Source organism: Schistocerca cancellata, chromosome 2 (assembly GCF_023864275.1).
Source record: "Schistocerca cancellata isolate TAMUIC-IGC-003103 chromosome 2, iqSchCanc2.1, whole genome shotgun sequence".
NCBI classification, from domain to species: domain Eukaryota; kingdom Metazoa; phylum Arthropoda; class Insecta; order Orthoptera; family Acrididae; genus Schistocerca; species Schistocerca cancellata.
Genome location: NC_064627.1, coordinates 761,913,913 through 761,936,910, shown reverse-complemented (window position 1 = coordinate 761,936,910; position 22,998 = coordinate 761,913,913). Strand labels below are relative to the sequence as shown.

The following is a 22,998-nucleotide window of genomic DNA, read 5'->3' as shown; positions in this document are numbered from 1 at the left end:
CTTCCTCAGCGTTCAAGCTATCTCCACCACGGATTTCACCAAAATCGGTTCAGCGTTTTAGTCATAAAAGCGTAACAGATTTACAGGGTGACAGTTATTGAACTATACGTAAAAAACGCAAATTAGTTACAAATTACGGCGTGCACACACTATATTAAGCATTTAAACGTCATTACAGGTACTCGTATTTAGGTTATGACATGTTCAATACGCCTGATATCATTGCTGATGATGTGGCGTAGACGAATGACGACATTCTGTATGACCCGCTGAAGCGCAGGAACATCGATGCTGTCGATGACCTCCCGAATGGCTGTTTTCAGCTCAGCAATAGTTTTGGGGTTAAAGCTGTACACCTCGTCTTCAATACAGACCAACAAAAAGGAGCCGCATGTGTTCAGATTCGGATAATATGGCGGCCAATCGAGGCCCATGCCTGTGGCCTCTGTTCCTCCAGGACATCAAACACTCTCCTGCTTCGATGGTGTTGAGCTTCGTCTTGCATGAACCACATCTTGTCGAAATTATGGTAACTTTGGGTAATGGTGATGAAATCATCTTCCAAAACCTTCACGTACCGTTCGGTAGTCACCGTGCCATCAAGGAATATCGCACTGATTATTCCGTGATTGGACAGTGCACATCAGACAGTCACCCGTTGTGGGTTAAGAGACTTCTCGATCACGAAATGCGGGTTCTCAGACCCCCAAATGCGCCAGTTTTGCCTATTTTCACATTCAAATGGCCGAGCGCGTAGGCATGCGCATACTACATCCCATCCTGTCCCGCGGCCAATCGTGCAGTTTGAACATCCTATCGCAAACCATTCGAAAGTTATGACGATTTTATTTAATATAGTTCAATAATTGTCACCTGTACTTTCGCATTTATAAAATTAGTATGCATTTTAAATAGTCGAGGAAAGAACTAATCATAGATGTCCATGTGCGAATATATAACAATTTCTGCAATCACCATGCATCGAAAGGACGACCTCCAGAAGAAGCACTGCTGCACTAGCGTGCGTTTACAACCACGGATGAGGTTGTTTCCCTCCCTTAATTAAGCTAAATCTTTTGTTAACACACCGATGCGATCCGCCAACGACTTATAGTGAATATCTTTCAACACACATTCCGTCTTCGAGGATCGTTAGCACAATGGGACAGAGCCCTACTACAGGAATATCCCGCGTCACATAAAAGGCCAGCTTTCGATGAAGCGACACAACGTAGCCAGCTGCGCGTATCGAATTGGCAACGGGCCGCCTACGAGATGGGGAGAGAGAGAAAAAAAAGACGACGTGACTCTTAGTCCATTCGGTCTGTTGGCAACGCGCGCGCCCGCGTATCGACAGGAGGACACGACGATCTGCGAGAGGCGCGCCCCGGAGATATATTTGTATCTGGCGGCGGGAGTCCCGGCAGGGGCGGCACCGCGCCTAATCTCTTTCCGAGTCCTCCGCTTCCGTTTGCCCCGATAGCGCGCGCCTCTGGCTCAGCACACGCAGCGTGCCTTTCTGCTGCCACGGCCACCGCCAGCCGCGTAAGCCACTCTCCCCCCCCTCCCCCCTCACCATTCAGAAACAACCGAACAAGCGCGCCCCTCGGCAGTCGGAATCGATTGCAGAGTCGATCCCTGAGCGAGCGCTCGCGCGCCTACGGCTGCGGCTGCGGCTGCGGCTGCGGCTTCTGCCCGACGAGCCATCCATCTGCCGGCGCCGGCTAGCCACCTGCGGAGGATAGCGGCCGCGGAATTTATTAGGCGCGGCTCGTCAAAACACGGGGGATTTACGGGCGGCGGGCCGCGCCTCGCGATAAATTACGCCGTAAACGTCTGGCTGTCGGTCGGCGCTGAGGCCGAGCCCCTGCGGACCCTTCGCGCCCCCACGACCTGTTTAGCGCAATACTGGCCGACCAGCGCGTGCCAGCCGCGACTGTTTGTGGTAGTAACGCCTCGAGCAGGAGGTTGCCGCGAACTGTCCTGCAGGAGCCACTTCGGCACGCTCCACACTGAAATGCAAGTCAATGTCGCTCACGACCGTCTAATACACGATCCCACAGCATATTCTAAGCTCAAACATCATGACCTTAGCAGAGGAAAGAAAGTCTAGCATTATCGCGGATTTAGGAAAAAACGCTCCAGTGGAACACAGTTCGCTTCACTCGTACACGGCATCTTGCAAATAAAACATGCCGGTGCACAGGTAGATTGCGTCTCCCTAGATTTCCAAAAGGCATTCCACACTGAGAACCACGTCCTGGACTACTAACCTAGATACAGTCACGCCGAGAGTGTGGCAAATACGTGATTAATATCTGACTAACACACTTAGGTGACAAAAGTCATACGATAGCGATACGCACATATACCGATGGCGGTGGTATTGCATACACGAGATGTACATCTACATCTACATGGTTACTCTGCAATTCATACTTAAGTGCCTGGCAGAGGGTTCGTCGAACCACTTTCATACTACTTTTCTACCATTCCACTCTCGAATGGCGCGTGGGAAAAATGAACAGCTAAATCTTTCCGTTCGAGCTCTGATTTCTCTTCTTTTATTATGATGTTCATTTCTCCCTACGTAGGTGGGTGTCAACAAAATATTTACGCATTCGGAAGAGAAAGTTGGTGATTTAAATTTCCTAAATGGATCTCACCGCAAAGAAAACCGCCTTTGTTTCAGTGACTGCCGCCCCAACTCATGTATAATATCTGTGGCACTCTCACCCCTATTGTGCGACAACACGAAACGAGCTGCCCTTCTTTGCACTTTTTCGATGTCCTCCGTCAATCCTACCTGGTAAGGATCCCATACCGCGCAACAGTATTCCAGCAGAGGACGGACAAGTGTAATGTAGGCTGTCTCTTTAGTGGCTTTGTTGCATCTTCTAAGTGTTCTACCAATAAAGCACAGTCTTTGTTTCGCCTTGCGTACAATATTATCTATGTGGTCGTAATTGCAATTCCTAGGTATTTAGTCTAATTGACAGCCCTTAGGTTAACAGGCTAAGGCAGCAGATGCTGACGCGAGTGCCTTTACTATCAGCACGACACCGCCTTTAATGCTTCTCCTGAGCTCGTGACCATATCGATTGAAACCCAGACGACTGGAAAACCGTGACCTGGTCAGGTGAGTCCTAATTCCAGCTGGTAAGACCTGGCTGTTATGGATAGAGTATGGCGTACATCCCAGGAAGCCATGGACCCAGGGTGTCAACAAGGCACTGTCCAAGATGCTGATGGCTCCAAGATCGTCTGGACAGTGTTTACGTGCATTGGACTAGGTCATCATCTGGAAATGGTTGTGTTTCGCTACTTGGAGACCATTTGTAAACCATACATGGACTTCATCTTCCCAAACAACCGTGAAATTTTTGTGGATGAGAATGCGCCACGTCACAGCACCACAATTGTTCGTGTTTGATTTGAAGAACATTGTGGACAGTTCGAGCGAATGATTTGGCCACCATATTTACCGACATGTATCTCATCACACATTTATGACATACAATTGAGACAGTTGTTCGAGCACGAGATCCTCTACCGGTAACTCTTTCGCAGCTACGGTCGGCTACAGAGGTAGCATGGTTCAGCATTTCTGCAGGGACTTCCAGTGACTTGTTGAATCCACCCCACGTCGAGTTGCTGCACTACGTCCGGCAAAAGGAGGTCCGATAGGATATTAAGAGGCATCCCATGACTTTTGTCACCTCGTGTAGACCCGAGTACGTTGTTGGGTTGGGTTGGGTTGTTTGGGGGAAGAGACCAAACTGCGAGGTAATCGGTCTCATCGGATTAGGGAAGGATGGGGAAGGAGGTCGGCCGCTCCCTTTCAAAGCAACCATCCCCGGCAATTGCCTGCAGTGATTTAGGGAAATCACGGAAAACCTAAATCAGGATGGCCGGACGCGGGATTCAACCGTCGTCCTCCAGAATGCGAGTACAGTGTGCTAACCACTGCGCCACCTCGCTCGGTGAGAACGTTGTACTGGAGGTAAAATATTCCATAGAAACAAATCTACGAGGGACGTTCCGAAAGTAACTTTCGTCATTTATTTAAAAAAAGAGAAGATGGTACACCAGACGACACAAACCAACGCCTTATGAATCGACACCTATTGCTGGTTCAGCGATGGAAGAGGCGTCAGCGGAGTGGGAATGACGCTTGCTCAGAGCGCCGAAAAAGGAGTGGTAGCAGACCAGCGTGCCCACGGTTACTCGAGGACACATCAAGATAGCAGACGGACGTGTATTGACCACGCGGTCAGCAGTGGAATTGCATGCTATTATCAGGCAGGAATGGGAACGTGTGATTAGTGTGTCATTCATCAATGAATGCCTACATGCCATGTATGGTGAAGAGGTCATGTGTCAACAAATGGTTGGTCACTCGTGTTGCATGTTCGAAGGAAGGCAGAGTGTGGAGGATGAAGGCCGAAGTGGGCGCCCCTCTGCACCCATGAATGAGAGCAACATTGCTAGAGTACAGGACATGGTGTTAGTGGACTGGCGCCTAATGGTGTCAGACGTGGCGTTCACACTGCGAATCTGCCGTACGCAGGCCCACCATATGCTCGTGTGTTGGGTTACCGAAAAGTGTCTGCAAGACGGGTGCCGACAAACCTGACCTCTGATCACAAGAGTGCAAGAACGGCAATCAGCTTCGATCACATGATGCGATATGCGCGCCAGAGAAGTGAGCTCTTGTTCAGAATTCACCACTGTACCCCATAATCGAAGGCCGCCTCAGTGACGTGGAAGCATCCCAGTTCACCGGTGAGTAAAACTTGAAATTGTCACCCTCCACAGGAAAGGTTACGGCCACGGTGATCTATAATGCAAAAGACGAGAAACTACTTGATTTCTTCCAGTAAGGGACCATTAATGTGGCACGCTACTGTGACACCCTCACCAAACTCAGGTCCGCCATTCGACGAAAAAGACCAGCGGACTTCAGTGAAAGTGTTGTGCTCTTTGGCGACGACGCGAAACCACACCAAGCGAGGCTCATATAGCATTACATTAGTCGCTTCGGATGACAGAGATTGGATCACCCGGTCTACAGCCCCAATCCTGCCCTATCGGACTTTCACATGTTCCCTGCATTGAAATCCGCACTCTCGGGACGTCACTCCCAAACCAGTGCTGAGGTGGAGCAGTCCGTACGACAATTCCTTCTTTCGCTGCGAACAATTCCTTGTTTCGCAGGGCACTGAATTTTAGGCGAGTAGTTTCTTCATACTGACTGCACGCTTCGACAAATATCTCAGCGTCGTTTGCAACTATCAAGAAAAATATTGCAACGTGTGATGCATGGTGTATTTGATTTTGGCAATAAGATTTGCGTGTGAAAAACAATGACGAAATTTACTTTCGGAACGTCCCTCTTAATATCGGCTGTCCCCCAAGGAATCATAATCGGCTGCTGATGCTGATTATGGTTTAAGGGTACTAAACATTTTAAAGTCATCGGTGTATTATTCGTCCTGCAGGACGGAGTAAGTGTTTGCGTCTAGAGTAAATTCTATGTATAAGTGTCAGAAAATGTTCTAAATGTTTGTTTAGAGTCCATTTGAGACAGGGAATGGGTACCAGCCCGGTGTCCACGTGGTGGGATGTGTGCCTAAAAACCACATCTAGGCTGACCAGCACAACTACCCTTGCTGTTAACCCGCCGGACGGATTCGAAACGGGGTCGACGCGTTTCCCTATTCCAAGGCGTGCGCTTTTCACGCGCACGGCTCTGCGGGCGAGGGAAGCGTAATACGACCTGTAATATTCTATATACAGGGTTGTATAAAAGCATGTACAGAAACTTAAGGAACTTATTCTTCACATCAAAAAATCAAAGAAAGCTTATACACTACTGGCCATTAAAACTGCTACACCAAGAATAAATGCAGATGATACACGGGTATTCATTGGACAAACACAGGGTTATTACAAATGATTGAAGCGATTTCACAGCTCTACAATAACTTTATTATTTGAGATATTTTCACAATGCTTTGCACACACATACAAAAACTCAAAATGTTTTTTTAGGCATTCACAAATGTTCGATATTTACCTTTTCAGTGATTCGGCAGACATCAAGCCGATAATCAAGTTCCTCCCACACTCGGCGCAGCATGTCCCCATCAATGAGTTCGAAAGCATCGTTGATGCGAGCTCGCAGTTCTGGCACGTTTCTTGGTACAGGAGGTTTAAACACTGAATCTTTCACATAACCCCACAGAAAGTAATCGCATGGGGTTAAGTCGGGAGAGCGTGGAGGCCATGACATGAATTGCTGATCATGATCTCCACCACGACCGATCCATCGGTTTTCCAATCTCCTGTTTAAGAAATGGCAAACATCATGATGGAAGTGCGGTGGAGCACCATCCTGTTGAAAGATGAAGTCGGCGCTGTCGGTCTCCAGTTGTAACATGAGCCAATTTTCCAGCATGTCCAGATACACGTGTCCTGTAACGTTTTTTTCGCAGACGAAAACGGGGCCGTAAACTTTAAACTGTGAGATTGCACAAAACACGTTAACTTTAGGTGAATTGCGAATTTGCTGCACGAATGCGTGAGGATTCTCTACCGCCCAGATTCGCACACTGTGTCTGTTCACTTCACCATTAAGAAAAAATGTTGCTTCATCACTGAAAACAAGTTTCGCACTGAACGCATCCTCTTCCATGAGCTGTTGCAACCGCGCCCAAAATTCAAAGCGTTTGACTTTGTCATCGGGTGTCAGGGCTTGTAGCAATTGTAAACAGTAAGGCTTCTGCTTTAGCCTTTTCCGTAAGATTTTCCAAACCGTCGGCTGTGGTACGTTTAGCTCCCTGCTTGCTTTATTCGTCGACTTCCGCGGGCTACGCGTGAAACTTGCCCCCACGCGTTCAACCATTTCTTCGCTCACTGCAGGCCGACCCGTTGATTTCCCCTTACAGAGGCATCCAGAAGCTTGAAACTGCGCATGCCATCGCCGAATGGAGTTAGCAGTTGGTGGATCTTTGTTGAACTTCGTCCTGAAGTGTCGTTGCACTGTTATGACTGACTGATGTGAGTGCATTTCAAGCACGACATACGCTTTCTCGGCTCCTGTCGCCGTTTTGTCTCACTGCGCTCTCCAGCGCTCTGGCGGCAGAAACCTGATATGCGGCTTCAGCCGAACACAACTTTATGAGTTTTTCTACGTATTTGTAGTGTGTCGTGACCATATGTCAATGAATGGAGCTACAGTGAATTTATGAAATCGCTTCAATCATTTGCAATAGCCCTGTATATTATACTACAACTGATATGTGATTACATTTTCACGCAATTTGGGTGCATAGATCCTGAGAAATCAGTACCCAAAACTACCACCTCTGGCCGTAATAACGGCCTTGATACGCCTGGGCATTGAGTCAGAGCTTGGATGGCGTGCACAGATACAACTGCCCATGCAGCTTCAACACGATACCACAGTTCCTCAAGAGTAGTTACTGGCATATTGTGACGAGCCAGTTGCTCGGCCACCATTGAACAGACGTTTTCAATTGGTGAGAGATCTGGAGAATGTGCTGGCCAGGGCAGCAGTCGAACATTTTCTGTATCCATAAATGCCCGTACAGGACCTGCAACATGCGGTCGTGCATTATCCTACTGAAATGTAGTGTTTCGCAGAGATCGAATGAAGGGCAGAGCCAAGCGTCGTAACACATCTGAAATGTAACGTCCACTGTTCAAAGTGCGGCCAATGCGAAAAAAAGGTGACCGAGACGTGTAACCAATGGCATCAAATACCATCACGCCGGGTGACACGCCAGTATGGCGATGACGAATACACGCTTCCAACGTGCATTCATCGCAATGTCGCTAAACACGGATGCGACCATCATGATGCTGTAAACAGAACCTGGATTCATCCGAAAAAATGACGTTTTGACATTCGTGCACCCAGGTTCGACGTTGAGTACCCCATCGCAGGCGCTCCTGTCTGTGATGCAGCGTCAAGTGTAACCGCAGCCATGGTCTCCGAGCTGATAGTCCATGCTGCTGCAAACGTCGTCGAAATGTTCGTGCAGATGGTTGTTGCAAACGTCCCCATCTGTTGACTCAGGCATCGAGGCGTGGCTCCACGATCCGTTACAGCCATGCGAATAAGATGCCTGTCATCTCGACTGCTAGTGATACGAGGCCGTTGAGATCCAGCACGGCGTTCCGTATTACCCTTCTGAACCCACCGATTCCATATTCTGCTAACAGTCATTGGATCTCGACCAACGCGAGGAGCAATGTCACTATACGATAAACCGCAATCGCGATAGGCTACAATCCGACCTTTATCAAAGTAGGAAACGTTATGGTACGCATTTCTCCTCCTTACACGAGGCATCACAACAACGTTTCATCGGGCAGCTGTGGTCAACTGCTGTTGGTGTATGAGAAATTGGTTTGAAACTTTCCTCACGTCAGAACGTTGTTGGTGTCGCCACCGGCGCCAACCTTGTGTGAATGCTCTGAAAACTAGTATTTTTCATATCACAGCATCTTCTCCTGTCGGTTAAATTTCGCGTCTGTAGCACATCTTCGTGGTGCAGCAATTTTAATGGCCAGTAGTGTATGAACATATTCCGAAAATCTTTCGATAGGGAGGAGGTATGAAAGGAATCCCCCTGCAGCGACTCCAGGTTGTGTAATGTGTAATGTTTGCTCACTATCTTGTTTACAGGTGTCATGGCATTTACTTTGTTTTGTCTGGTCGTCGTTTGTTCTGCTTTAGAGTAACTTCCATCACAACACACCACGACGATGTATTCTGTCAGCACGTCAGTTTTGTGCTGCATGTTACCCCGGAGGTATTTACCTTGTGCAGGACCGTTGGTACGACTCCACCAGCGCTAGCGAGAGACAGGCGTATTTGAGAAACGAGTAGCAGGTGATCGGAGACCATCCGGTGTACGAACGCTTGAACTTGAAGAACGTATTCTTCGTGCTGTGGATGAAAGACGGTCAACTATTATAAGGACTATTGCCAAAGGGAAAGCATTAATTATATTAATATTTGGAGTATTCAGCATAAAATTCTTCTATACCAGCATCACCGTCAACGGGTGCAAGGACTAAATAATGCAGACTTTCAGCCAAGAACGCCTTCTGTCAACGCATGTCTATCTGCTGCGTGCCTACAGTTCTTAGTAACTACCTTATGCAGTGATGACAATGGCTTTCCATGTAATGAGATCTTCAATTACCGTTACCCTACACCTCATGAAGTGCGACAAGACAGACATCATCAAGAGAAGATAAGCCTCAAGCTGTGGAGTGGAATCATTCATGATCATCTCACTGGCTCCCACTTCTTTCCGCGACGTATTCCTGGACAAATATATCTACAGTTTCTATGCATGAGTTGCCTCATGACCTCTAGACGTCATCCTAAGAATGTGATTTACCCACAATGGTGCTCCACCACACTTTACACGACTAGTTCGCCAGTATATCGATAACCAGTTTCCGAACAGTCGGATTGGTCGAGGGGCATCGACTGCATGACCTGCTCGATCGCCAGATTTGAACCACTGGATTTTTTTCCTTTGGGGACATTTAAAATTCTTGGTGTATTCAACTCCTGCACGCAATATCGATGTTTTGAGGGACGGTATTCGAAATTAATTCGACCAAACACGGAACACACCAGGAGTTTTTCACAACGTATGGAAAAGAATGGAACTTGGAATCGGAGGATGTATGGAAGCAGCTGGTGGTCATTTCGAGAAATTTTTGTAAATGTGTTCGTTGATTGTATCATTTTAGTCTCATGAATAATAAATTCTTTGATACATATAAATATGTTTGGGAAATATATCACTTTTATGCAACGAATAATAAATTCTTTCATACAGTACCTCCTTAACGAAAGTTTCTCGGGCCCTTGTTCATAAGATCTTTCTGTAATATTTTGATGTCAAGGATAAATCCCTTCAGTTTCTGACACAAAAATGGTTCAAATGGCTCTGAGCACTATGGGACATAACATCTGAGGTTATGTCCCCTAGAACGTAGAACTACTTAAACCTAACTAACCTAAGGACAGCACAGACATCCATGCCCGAGGCAGGATTCGGACCTGCGAACGTAGCGGTCGCGCAGTTCCAGACTGTAGCGCCTAGAACCGCTCGGCCACTCCGGCCGCCTTCTGACACATGTTTCTACACACCCCATACAGATACGCAATTTATCAGACAAGATCAGCTCTACAAAGTGGTTTGTTGACGACGCTGCTGTCTACAGGAAAGTATCGTCGTTGGACGTCTTGAGCACGTCAGCTTATATAATTACAGACTGGTTATGATGCAACATTCGCTACCTGAGACAGTGTAGACGGAAAACTATTTACCGTATGAGTACCCAACTTTACAGAAATGGCGTTCACACTGAGCGCTGTAAAATTTGCATTCTTAATAGTGTTAGTATCATGACTTGCTGTTAGATGTCCGTACTGGTGCAGCGACTTACGGTTGAAACACAAGCATCAGTGTGCATCACAGTTGCAGACAGTCAACATAGGGCTGACTAGGTGAGTAGAGATTTACTCGTAAAGTCGTTTTATCAAAACAACAGCATTAGTGCTGCTCCTCTTCGCGAGTGTCGACGCATTAAAGGAATGCGGAGAGGTTCGTTTTCCTCACCGGGTTTAAAGAACGTCATTCGGAAGTTGGAATTAATTGGCGATTTGTCAATTGTTCCACGGAGAGACCCATGGCAAATTTTGCCACAAATTGTTGAAGAAGTCACTGTTGCCACGGCTGAGAATGCTGCGATATTCATGCAGTGCACGAGCTATGTCACGACATGAATATTCCGCAAGATTTTCAGTACTGTTAAACTGTTGCTGCGAAATAAATTGTGAAAATTTATTTTGCTGAATGCGGGCATGGTAGCTTACCACTCCCGGATCCCCGCATCCTTACCATCGCATTATTGTTCCCGAGCAGTTATATTAAAATAAACTAAATGCTGTCAATGAAACAGAATTAACTTCAGCGCACTATGAAAACAGTCCAGTAACATTTCGTAAGTATTTCAAGCTAGTGTTGCTCTCTTTTCGAAAGACAATTTCTGGAATGTTGTTAAACCTCCACCGAGCTGATGGTGATAATTGTCCACTATGCAACCTTTATCATCCAGGATTTTAAATGTCACACAAACATCAGTTCCGCAGAACGGAACTGGTCCGCTCATGTTCAGATGCACATAAAATTCCGAAACAGATTGGCTCCAGTACGGACAAAAAAAAAAAACAACTGTCAGTGCGGTAGAGCCTCAGATAAGATTTTGAACGAGTAGATATACAAGATCCTCCATGAAATACCTTTCTTTCATCGTATAAGGACTTAACGTAATGGCCGTCTGTATACTGCAAACAGTGTCAGTAACTTTATGAATAATTTTTTGATATATCGAGTGACCTCTCTGTAAAAGCTCTGATGAAGTGCTATTACCTTTTGTTTGCTGCAGCTGTCTTCTAGTCCAAGTGCAAAACTGATGCCTGGAACAAAAGAAATAAACCATTTAGAAACATCTCCGTGTTTAAAAGAATTGCTTGAGAAAATAACACTAAAGTCAGAGGCTGAAATTTATAATTTAAACCCCAGAAATAATAAATTTTTTTTATATTACGCTTTGCCCATCCCATCCAACTGTACCATTTAAACTCGCTATTAAACGGATTTAAACCAACTTTATCTTTTGAACCAGTCTTACTGAACAGTTTTAAATCACCAGCTCATCTCTACGACAACCCATTACATATCCTGCATTAGTCATCCCTTGCTACTGAGCCATGAACGCGAATGTGTTTACTTACAAAGGAACAGCATGACCGAGGGGGCGGGGGGGATTGAAGTTCCACTTGTTTTAAAACGTTGTCGACTTGGTATAAATTACCTGCGAATGTATCACAGGCTAGTAACACACTAAAACCAATGGACGCTTTAAAACTAAACCACCAAAAAGGAACATAAATACCGACATTTTACTTATCATGCATATAAAGAAAGTAGGAAGAATACATTATTAAATTCGGAGGTGATTTAGGGGTTTACAGGATGTGAAGTTCAGGATGCAGAACTGGCACCTATGTCAGCAACAATGGCTCTAACCCGAACGGGAATCGACCATATGAGCTTAGACGACAGACAAACCAGGATCAGACGTTTTCAGTGGCTGGAAGATCTCGAGAATATACCGCCCTTGACAACGGTCGAACACTTCCTATACAGTCATGGATCACGACAGATCGCACAACATGCATTCTTGCGCTATCTTGTTGAAAACGTCACGGATACCTCGGAAATAAGGGAAAGCCATCGGCCTTAACACGTTAATGACCCAATGTAAGTGACGGGCGAACAAGAAGCTGTCCTCTCTGGCAGCGATCGCATGGTGCCGACGACATCCTACATGACGCCGAGTACGGCTCTCCTGAACCCACGGATTCCACAGTCGTGGGAACTCGACCAAAGTGAACAGCAACATCATGGAATGATAAATTGCAGCCTCCACAGTCCATGATGTTCGTACAGACTGGTGGAAGTTTCTGCATCAAGCACTACAAAAATTACCGACTTCTCACAAACAACTAATACTCAGACGCTGAGAAATCAGCTGCCTAATCCCTCCTTGTACTCGTATACAGAATGCATATGGCGTTACCCCGTGCGCCTGCGTCTAAACGCTAACCATTTGCTAATCCAAGCACGTATGACATTTCATACCAATTGAACGTTTGTTTCAAGCCGTCTTCAAGGCCTTTAACGGTCAGCAGTATATAACGCAGAAGTATAACATCCAATTAAAAAAACAGACGCTACCTTCATTCTGCGTCACTCAGGTGTCCTTACAAACTGTAATTCTGGGATGTCACATCGCCTGTTGAAACACAAACCGGCCGTACCAGCTGCTCTCTAGTAGTAGCTATGATTGCAGCGATCGCTAAACTATCGTAAAATGAGTTTTAAGAGTGTTTACATATATTTCGTATATTATTTTATGATAAAAGGCACAAATAATTTAAGAGCTCAGTTACATAAAACTGTATTACAATTACTTTAGCGACAATTCTTTATTTACAGGGTCTAATATGATATTCAAGTCCCGAAACTATTCTCTGCCATAATAAATGCAAACATTAAACTTCGACATATGCTCTATGCTCAGTGGCCACACATGCGGATGGCAGGAACTAATTTGCGATACTAGCGAAACGCATCCTATAGTAGTGAAACGATACACATGCACGAGTTCTGTTTGGGAAATAAAACATGTGTGTGACGAAATGTCTAAGTGGATACCGAATCAGCGCCTACCGTCTCGTGGAATGCCTGTTACACAGCGCTGTTTCTAACAGCAACGGCTCAAATCACTTTTGCATTCGTACTAGATCAAAGAAAGTATCAACTACATAAAGCAGAAGGCTTTTAGTAGTGACTGTATTAATTAAACAATTCACTCAAATTTCTGCCAGTAAGACCTATGTATCTACTACGAATCGGCGATGTTTCTACAGAAGGAATCAAAAGCTTGTCGTGGGCTGTGGAAATCGCTGAGCTAAACGTGTCTCCACAAAAAACGACAGCAGTAAATAAATTACAACTATGATTTAATTTTGCTATAAATAAGTTACACAAAATACAACTCATACATACACCTCCTCGTGCACAGCCGTGCCGTTAAAAAAGTTTCCTGAGGGAAGCAATTCTAGATATACTATCAGGCTAAAAGTCTCCAGACACTCAAAAGGTGCAACCATATAACAGTGTGTAGGGGTTTTTGTTCCTACTGATACAGTATTTAATCTTCTGCGGAATGTTTACACCGCTTAGGGTACAGAGTGTCCCAGAAATGCCGTGGCAAACTTCGAGGGGTGGTGAAGTGTGTCTTGAGGAACAAATCGACGACAGGAACTTGTGTAGCGAAACGTCAACCAACGACGCTGCAGAGCATAGAAGTTACAGGAGCCAGCGCGTACCAGCACGCCACCCCTTCGGCAGCAAACGTGACTTTGTACGCTGACAGGCCATAGGCGTAACGTCTCGCAATGTCGTTTGTTATTCAGCAATCGCGACTGATTATCACGATCGCCAGTGGAGAAGATGGAGGAGCTAGCTGCTGCATAGAAGGCCTCGTCTTTTAAGAATGCGCTGCTCTGTTGCCTAGGTAGATAACGGTTTCGGACGCGGATTTCCACCTGCAATTTATTTATCTTCTGTAAATCGATAAACAATGCGGATTTTAGAGGGTTCTATGAGAAAAATAAACTTTGGATGGAAATCCGTGTCCAAAAACGTCATCCATCAAGGGAACAAAGCATCTCGTGGTGGCAGCAATGGCGGAACTTCAGGCGATATTTATTCTGCAGTGATCCACTTCTTCACACACATCGCCTTGACTTTCGCTTTGGAACGGAAACTAGCCAACCACAATATTTCTTGAAAGACAACTTGAGTTTAAGAACAAATAACAAATTCACTTTTTCTGAGAAACTTGGAAACTACGTTTCGACATCTCGCGTTTGCAGAATGTAGAGCAGTACTTAACAGATATTCGCGGCTTGTCTTCCCACTGCTTCTGGCCGTAGCTCAGCCTATGTTAAAGCCCTCAGACTATTTGCTACGGAAATCCTATCTGTATAAAAAGAGGAAAACTGGCACAAAAGCCAAATTTTGAGTTCCTCCAAACGTACCTTTCCTATACATCACACACATCGCTATTCACAAAATACAGTTCATTTCAGCTATGACCAAGTTATTATACAGTTCACGTCCATTCGCAGTCAGTTGCAAAATGGCCAATTGACTGTCTCTCTTGTCTGTAGCATAAAGCTCTTTGCTTGTGGAAAAAAGCATTATCACGCCCATACAGGATGGACCTTTGGTCACACTGTTCGAAACATATCTCTGAATAAAATGCTTTCATAAACAGAAGCGCTTACTTCTGCCATCAACCAAAACATATGATCTGAACGTCAACCAGAAAAAATATCCCAGTCGATCGTATCCCGTCCCTCAAATGTCACTGTTGCCACAACAAACTCAAGTAAATATCCATACCAGGCATCTCTCAATTGCAGACAGGTCCATCCGAGGGCCACCTCATAAACCATTACTTCTCACTCCATTACGGTCAATACCACAGCTTCAGAGAATAAAGACGGTGTCTTCTAATCGAAGGAGCGCATAAATTACTGATATTTTTTACTTCTGGGCACTACATGGACAAGAAAGCTGAGTACTATTGGTTCTCGATTGATTGTTCCGTCAATGACGTTTTTAACTGAGTGACGATGGAAGTCCTTTACAATAGTTGACGAAGATGACCGATGGCTTGCTTGTACAGCGCATTTTACGCTTCGACGACCTCTGTTGAATTTCTAAAACCTACCAAAGTGAACCATGAACCATGGACCTTGCCGTTGGTGGGGAGGCTTGCATGCCTCAGCGATACAGACAGCCGTACCGTAGGTACAACCACAACGGAGGGGTATCTGTTGAGAGGCCAGACAAACGTGTGGTTCCTGAAGAGGGGCAGCAGCCTTTTCAGTAGTTGCAAGGGCAACAGTCTGGATGATTGACTGATCTGGCCTTGTAACAATAACCAAAACAGCCTTGCTGTGCTGGTACTGCGAACGGCTGAAAGCAAGGGGAAACTACGGCCGTAATTTTTCCCGAGGGCATGCAGCTTTACTGCATGATTAAATGATGATGGCGTCCTCTTGGGTAAAATATTCCGGAGGTAAAATAGTCCCCCATTCGGATCTCCGGGCGGGGACTACTCAAGAGGATGTCGTTATCAGGAGAAAGAAAACTGGCGTTCTACGGATCGCAGCATGGAATGTCAGATCCCTTAATCGGGCAGGTAGGTTAGAAAATTTAAAAACGGAAATGGATAGGTTAAATTTAGATATAGTGGAAATTAGTGAAGTTCGGTGGCAGGAGGAACAAGACTTCTGGTCAGGTGACTACAGGGTTATATACACAAAATCAAATAGGGGTAATGGAGGAGTAGGTTTAATACTGACTAGGAAAATAGGAATGCGGGTAAGCTACTACAAACAGCATAGTGAACGCATTATTGTGGCCAAGATAGATACGAAGCCCACACCTACTACAGTAGTACAAGTTTATATGCCAACTAGCTCTGCAGATGACGAAGAAATTGAAGAAATGTATGATGAAATAAACGAAATTATTCAAATAGTGAAGGGAGATGAAAATTTAATCGTCATGGGTGACTGGAATTCGAGTGTAGGAAAAGGGAGAGAAGGAAACGTAGTAGGTGAATATGGATTGGGGCTAAGAAATGAAAGAGGAAGCCGCCTCGTAGACTTTTGCACAGAGCACAACTTAATCATAGCTAACACTTGAAATAAAAACTTTGATGTTCGCTGATGATAATGTAATTCTGTCAGAGACAGCAAAGGACTTGGAAGAGCAGTTGAATGGAATGGACAGTGTCTTGAAGGGAGGATATAAGATGAACATCAACAAAAGCAAAACGAGGATAATGGAATGTAGTCGAATTAAGTCGGGTGATGTTGAGGGTATTAGATTAGGAAATGAGACACTTAAAGTAGTAAAGGAGTTTTGCTATTTGGGGAGCAAAATAACTGATCATGGGCGAAGTAGAGAGGATATAAAATGTAGACTGGCAATGGCAAGGAAAGCGTTTCTGAAGAAGAAAAATTTGTTAACATCTAATATATATTTAAGTGTCAGGAAGTCATTTCTGAGAGTATTTGTATGGAGTGTAGCCATGTATGGAAGTGAAACATGGACGATAAATAGTTTGGACAAGAAGAGAATAGAAGCTTTCGAAATGTGGTGCTACAGAAACATGCTGAAGATTAGATGGGTAGATCACATAACTAATGAGGAAGTATTGAATAGAATTGGGGAGAAGAGAAGTTTGTGGCACAACGTGACCAGAAGAAGGGATCGGTTGGTAGGACATGTTCTGAGGCATCAAGGGATCACCAATTTAGTATTGGAGGGCAGCGTGGAGGGTAAAAATCGTAGAGGGAGACCAAGAGATGAATACACTAAGCAGATTCAGAAGGATGTAGGTTGCAGTAGGTACTGGGAGATGAAGCAGCTTGCACAGGATAGAGTAGCATGGAGAGCTGCATCAAACCAGTCTCAGGACTGAAGACCACAATAACAACAACAACCAAAGTGATGGCCGAGTATAGCGCTTTATCTCTATTTCAACTGTCCAATAACTTAGGTAACAACGTACATGGACATATGGAACTATGATAATTGCCTACACTCATACTTTCAAAGAATGATTACCTGCTTGAACACGCTGAATTCTCGGCGTTAAATCGTTGTGACAGAAAATATGTATGTGACACTGATATATCGTATCTACCCTCTGAGGCATAGTCTGATGTCGCGGTGCTGGCAGTAAGTGGACTTCCTTTCCCCTCATAGTGCGTACAACTGTTTCCATAAATAAACGGCACTAGATAGTTGTAGCGCATTGTCTTCCAAATTTATAGATGCGTCACGATAAAAGTACTAAAGCTACAGTAATGAACACAATCAATTAACAGTGTACAGACGGAAATATTCTGGATTTTAATCGAAGGAAATTCAGTTGTAGATAACTTAGGCACCTACATAGCCTCTCGTCATTTGCAAAATAAAAGCAAATCTAGTTCTTCATATTTTCTCACAGTAATAAGCAAACGTCGTTTAAAGTATTTGTGACGTTGCCTTTCAGTAGCCAGGAAAGTTGTTCGCATGATGATATGTTTCACTCTCTCTCCCAAGTTGACTCAGATTTCACAAAGCACAGCAGAACACAGTGAGCGAAACTGGGACACGATACCAGACCTTTGCATTTCATGCGTAATGCTCTTACTGGCAGTGCTATCCAGGAATGCTGTTCAACAACTCGGTATGACTTTACGTCATCTGTTGTATCCCACATCGCTACCCCTCGGCGTAGTCCACCTCCCTCACGCAGCGGCATATCGTTGTGCCTACACTGAGGCGGGGCCAAGACTAGAGAAACTATGGCGGCTGTCCCCAGATACCACAGGCGCCGACCGCACTATTTCTCCGTGCCTCGTTACGTGCACCAATCGCGCACAACGATAACTTCACTTCGCTTGCAGAGCCACGAGCGATGTGCACGTTATCGCCTACAGCACCATTCAGTCGCGTGGATTCAGTGCTGTAATCCGCGAGGCTTTATAGCTAGCTGTCGAACGAGTCTGTGTTAGTACATCGGCGGACTTCATCGGTACGGTTCATCAGGAGTTTAGCACAGTTTATCGTCGGCAGAGCCAAGTGTTTAGCATTAGTCGACGACCATCAATTTATCATCGGCTGTCAGGAGTCGGTCTTCACCAGTTCTCGGTCAGAGGGCATCAGATACGCACGCAGGAACTTACGTTAGCAACAATCGGAAGAAATTTACACCCGCTCAGAATCGCCGCCAACAAGTAACAGCGAGAATAGGGACCATCAGAAATTGAGCAGCGACGTAGTAACTGACTTTGTCTCTGAATGGCTCTTTACTTATGGATGTGACAGTTAGTTTACGGACCTTAGTTCCCAGTCTGGACTGATTCACTGGTGTTGTATTTGAACTACATGTATTTTTGTGATTTTTGGAACAAATAATTTGTAAGTAGTGGTTTTGCAGAACATATGTATCATATCATCATCATAAGGGTTTCAATTCGTAACATTTCTTGATCTATAGATGAACACATTTATTGAATCGAGTCGAACTTTTTATTTTCTATGAGCTTAGAAAAGCAATTCAGCCATGATCAGAGATGTATTTTTGATAATACACATTAATGCGAGCTCTGCCTATGTTCGACGTCAACGTGCAATAACCACTCACGGACGGCAAATGGCAGCACTAGCAGAGGAGTGCATATAAAGAAGCATGTCGGGGGCGGGGTGGGTGGGATGGAAGGGAACGGCCGGCCGTTGTGGCCGAGCGGTTCTAGGCGCTTCAGTCCGGAACCGCGTGACTGCTACAGTCGCAGGTTCGAATCCTGCCTCGGGCATGGATGTGTGTGATGTCCTTAGGTTAGTTAGTGGTTCTAAGTTCTAGGGGACTGATGACCTCAGATGTTAAGTCCCACAGTGCTCAGAGCCATTTGAACCAATTTGGAGGGGGGACGCGGAAAACAGTGCAATCATTGTCGTAATGCGGAAAACGGCATGATCGCTGGCTCTCGGACCAAGGGTGGAAGCACTTCCGAAACGCCTAAGCTTGTAAACTGTTCGCCTGCCGCCGTGGTTAGCGCACACCGTGCATGGCAAAACTGCGCTATCGGAAACCGGCGCAAAGGCCCTGCGGAAGACCATGGGCCATAGAAGACAGGGTGACCGACGGCTGTGGAGATGTGTACGAGCAGATAGACGTGCAAGTGTCGAGCAGCTGACTACCCAGATGAACCAACTGGCTGCCAACAGTCTCTCCTCAACGACTGATCAGCCAATGTTGCATCAACTTGTTGTAGAATCATGGAACATATCTTGTGTTCAGACATAATGAGCTTTCTAGAGCCTGAGAAGCTCATCTGCAGAAACCAGCACGGTTTTAGGAAACAGCGGCCATGAGAGACACAGCTAGCCCTCTTTGTGCACGATATACAACAGGCTCTAGATACCCGCTCCCAGGTTGATGCCATATTTCTCGACTTTCGAAAGGCGTTCGACTCAGTTCCGCACTGTCGTTTGCTCCAAAAAGTGCGCGCTTACGGTCTATCCGAAGACATATGCGGTTGGATAGAAAGTTTTCTAGCAGACAGGGAGCAGTATGTCGTGCTGAACGGGGTGACTGCAACAGGAACAAGCGTAACTTCAGGTGTTCCCCAGGGCGGCGTAATAGGTCCGCTGCTTTTTAAAATGTTCAAAAGTGTGTGAAATCTTATGGGACTTAACTGCTAAGGTCATCAGTCCCTAAGCTTACACACTACTTAACCTAAATCATCCTAAGGACAAACACACACACCCATGCCCGAGAGAGGACTCGAATCTCCGCCGGGACCAGACGCACAGTCCATGACTGCAGCGCCTCAGACCGCTCGGCTAACCCCGCGGCGCTGCCTTTTAAGATCTACATAAAAGATCTAGTTGACTGTATTGACAGCGGCATTAGACTGTTTGCCGATGATGCTGTAGTCTACAGGAAAGTAGTATCACGCGAAAAAAAAAAAAAAAAAAAAGGTTCAAATGGCTCTGAGCACTATGGGACTTAACATCTGTGGTCATCAATCCTCTAGAACTTAGAACTACTTTAACCTAACTAACCTAAGGACATCACACACATCCATGCCCGAGGCAGGATTCGAACCTGCGAACGGAGCGGTCTCGCGGTTCCAGAGCGAATCGCCTAGAACCGCACGGTCACACCGGCCGGCTATCACACGGAAGTTGTGAACAAATCAATGAGGATTTGCAGAAAATAAAGGTGTGGTGTAACGACTGGCAGTTATCTCTCAATATTAGTAAGTGTATCCTACTGCGTATAACAAGGCGCCACTCCCCATTAATGTACGATTACAAAATAAATGCCCAGTCTTTGGAAGCGGTAACATCCGTCAAGAATATGGGTGTGACTATTCGAAATGATCTCAAATGGAATGATCAGATTACACAAGTAACGGGTAAGGCGAACTCTAGATTTCTGTTTATTGGTAGAATACTGAAGCGATGCAGTTCTTCAAGAAAGGAAATAGCTTACAATACTTTAGTTCATCCAGTCTTAGAGTATTGTTTGTCTGTATGGGACCCTTACCAGTTATGTTTGATTCAAGAGATTGCGAAGGTCCAAAGAAGAGCAGCAAGATTCGTGACGTACATTTAGCCATCGCGAGAGCGTTACAAATCTCACAGAAAGCTTGGAGTGGGACACACCTGCAGATAGACGGCCAGCTAAACGGAGGGGGCTGCTCACTAATTTCCGAAATCCGATCTTCACCGAGGATCTAGAGCATATATTATTACCACCAACTATCAAATCGCGCAATGATCACCATTCAAAGATAAGGGAAATTAGAGCTCGTACTGAGGCGTTCAGACAGTCGTTTTTCACCCGCGCGATCCGCGAGTGGAACAGAGGGGGGGAAATATGACTTTGGCGCGAATTGTGCCCTTCGCGACACACCGCTTGGTGGCTAACGGAATATATATGTAGATGCGGATGTGGACCTCTGCAGCAGGCGCTGAGTTCATGCACCCATGCTAACTGCTGTTCATGGGCGATGAGGACTGGAATTTGCACGCCAGTACCACAATTGGACGTCCACTGACAGGTGGCCATTGCAGATGAATCATGTTGTTGTCCGTCGGCGTGTACAGCGTAAATCATGTCAAAGCAAACACCCGGCACGCGTTATGGTTTGAGCAATGTTTTCGTGACATTCCTTAAGTGATCTCGTCATTTTGGAAGGCACAATGGATCAACACAATTACGCATCTACCCTTGGGACCATGTCCATCCCTACATGTAATTTGTTTTTCATGGCACGATGACATCTACCATCAGGTCAATGCAACGTGCCACACAGCTCGCAGTGTACGTGCGTGGCTCTAAGATCAGTAGGACGAGTTTACCGTACTCGCCTGACCACAGAAGTTCCCGTTTTTCAACAAGATCAAGAATTTGTGGCACAACCTCGGTCGGGCTGTAAGTGTCATGGATCCTCAACCTATAAACGCAGCACAGCTGGTCACGGCACTGGAGCCGGCATGGCTTCACATCCCAGTCGTTATCTTCAAGAACCTCATACACTCGCTTCCTGCACTTATCGCAGCGGTCCACACTGCAAAAGTTGGTTATTGAGTCTTCTGACAAGTGGTCACACAAATGTGACTGGACGTTGTAGTATTCGAGAAAACTAAATTAGGTGAAGTGGAAAACGCGAATTTTCAGAATTTAGATATTAGGTTGGTCACATGCGCTACAAGTTTAAAAGGGGTTGTGTTCAATGTTTATAAAACTTTGTGTTATACTGGAGCCAAGGTAGCCCCTGAGGGACGGCAACCCATATTACACCACAGAGGACGAGGTTGTCTATGCCCAAGTTGTACCAAAAGCACCGTGGTAAACACCGGCTATTTACATACAAGAAAATGGAAACAGACATTCCGAGCACTACTTCCTGCAGTGGGAGCTCGAGCCACAGCCTGCAGGAAGTATCACTACGGCAAAAACTGATTGGCTGGAGACAGCTACACTCCTGGAAATGGAAAAAAGAACACATTGACACCGGTGTGTCAGACCCACCATACTTGCTCCGGACACTGCGAGAGGGCTGTACAAGCAATGATCACACGCACGGCACAGCGGACACACCAGGAACCGCGGTGTTGGCCGTCGAATGGCGCTAGCTGCGCAGCATTTGTGCACCGCCGCCGTCAGTGTCAGCCAGTTTGCCGTGGCATACGGAGCTCCATCGCAGTCTTTAACACTGGTAGCATGCCGCGACAGCGTGGACGTGAACCGTATGTGCAGATGACGGACTTTGAGCGAGGGCGTATAGTGGGCATGCGGGAGGCCGGGTGGACGTACCGCCGAATTGCTCAACACGTGGGGCGTGAGGTCTCCACAGTACATCGATATTGTCGCCAGTGGTCGGCGGAAGGTGCACGTGCCCGTCGACCTGGGACCGGACCGCAGCGACGCACGGATGCACGCCAAGACCGTAGGATCCTACGCAGTGCCGTAGGGGACCGCACCGCCACTTCCCAGCAAATTAGGGACACTGTTGCTCCTGGGGTATCGGCGAGGACCATTCGCAACCGTCTCCATGAATCTGGGCTACGGTCCCGCACACCGTTAGGCCGTCTTCCGCTCACGCCCCAACATCGTGCAGCCCGCCTCCAGTGGTGTCGCGACAGGCGTGAATGGAGGGACGAATGGAGACGTGTCGTCTTCAGCGATGAGAGTCGCTTCTGCCTTGGTGCCAATGATGGT

The 22,998-nt window shown here is 46.1% G+C and overlaps 1 protein-coding gene across 1 annotated transcript in view; it reads right to left on the bottom strand.

Moving 5' to 3' along the window:
- LOC126158330 (probable inactive tRNA-specific adenosine deaminase-like protein 3) overlaps positions 1-22,998 on the bottom strand; it is a 526,880-nt gene that overhangs the window by 67,591 nt on the left and 436,291 nt on the right. Inside the window, exon 5 of the mRNA XM_049916435.1 lies at positions 11,490-11,536. The gene's annotated coding sequence lies outside the window, so the exon portion shown is untranslated. The remainder of the gene's footprint in view (positions 1-11,489; positions 11,537-22,998) is intronic.